Source organism: Monopterus albus, unplaced genomic scaffold (genome assembly GCF_001952655.1).
Source record: "Monopterus albus unplaced genomic scaffold, M_albus_1.0 scaffold81.1, whole genome shotgun sequence".
NCBI classification, from domain to species: domain Eukaryota; kingdom Metazoa; phylum Chordata; class Actinopteri; order Synbranchiformes; family Synbranchidae; genus Monopterus; species Monopterus albus.
Genome location: NW_018127961.1, coordinates 156,562 through 158,063, shown reverse-complemented (window position 1 = coordinate 158,063; position 1,502 = coordinate 156,562).

Here is a 1,502-nt window from a genome sequence, read left to right as displayed (position 1 = left end):
ATACAGTCAGGGAAAAAATTATTTGAACCCCAGCTGATTTTGTAAGTTTACCCACTAACAAAGAAATGATCAGTCTACCATTTCAATGGTAGGTTTATGTGAACAGTGAGAGACACAACAATAACAAAAAAAAATCCAGAAAAATGCATTACAAAAAAAGTTATACCCTAATTTGCATTTTCATGAATGTCAGCTCGTTACCTGTATAAAATACACCTGGGAGCCAGAGATCTTGCTGACTGATAGGGGATCAAATACTTATTTCATTCATGAAAATGCAAATTAGTGTATAACCTTTTTTGTAATGCATTTTTCTGGATTTTTTTGTTATTGTTGTGTCTCTCACTGTTCACATAAACCTACCATTGAAATGGTAGACTGATCATTTCTTTGTTAGTGGGTAAACTTACAAAATCAGCTGGGGTTCAAATAATTTTTTCCCTGACTGTATATTTATATATATACATACATACATACATACACACACACATATATATATATATATATATATATGTACATAAATAATAGTGTAACAGTATAGCATATATAAAATAAACTTTTCTGCATTGAGTAGCCTGTTTCTACTTTTAATATTTTAAGTACATTTTCATAATAATACTTAATTTTACTTGACATTTTCAATGCAGGACTTCTACTTGTAACAGAGTAGGCTACTGTGGGACATTTGTACTTTTACTTAAGCAAAGGATGTGAACACGTCTTCAATCAGGATCCTGCTCAGTGACCATCTGCGTAGCCATGTTTGTTCCCTCACTTGCAAACTGTATGTGAGCCTGGTTCAATAGCTGTTATAAGTAAAAGCTTTGGAATCCAGAAATGGCCTGACACGATGTGTAGTGTGTACAACAGTTTCATAACTCATTGTGATATGTGAGGTTTTCAGTATCACTCGACCGATGTCTCACACAAGTTGGATGTCCCTTTTCAACATTGTCCAACTTAGAGCTGTAGTACATCAACACCTTTCGGTTGTGTCCTCTACTCCCCCAGCATTCACAGTGCCGTCCTTTTCATCAACGTCCAATGAAAAGGCTGTGAGTAGTCAGGAGCATGCAAAGCACATGCATGTGCCAAAGCCTGTTTTATGACAAAAAAAGCCTCCTCTGCTTGTGGAGTCCACAACAGAGTAGAACCATAGTTCTTTTAGCCCACCTCTGTAAGCATGGCACGAGTAGGTGCCACAAGGCCGGTGAAATTGGGCACAAAATTCTTGCTATAATTAATAAGCCCTAAGAACTGCATCATGGTCTTAACAGTGGTGGGCTTAGAATGTGAGAGAATGTCAGTTTTTTTGTGACTCAATCATATGCAAGCCAGAAGCAGACACCACGCATCCCAGAAAGGAGACTCGAGGTCTCCCAATCTGCAGTTTGTCTTTGGAGACCTTGAAGCCATTCCTGGCTAAATGTGACAGCAAGGATCCAGTGGCTGTCATAATGGTTTCTGAGTCAGGAGCCCCTAACAAAGGCATCAACATATTG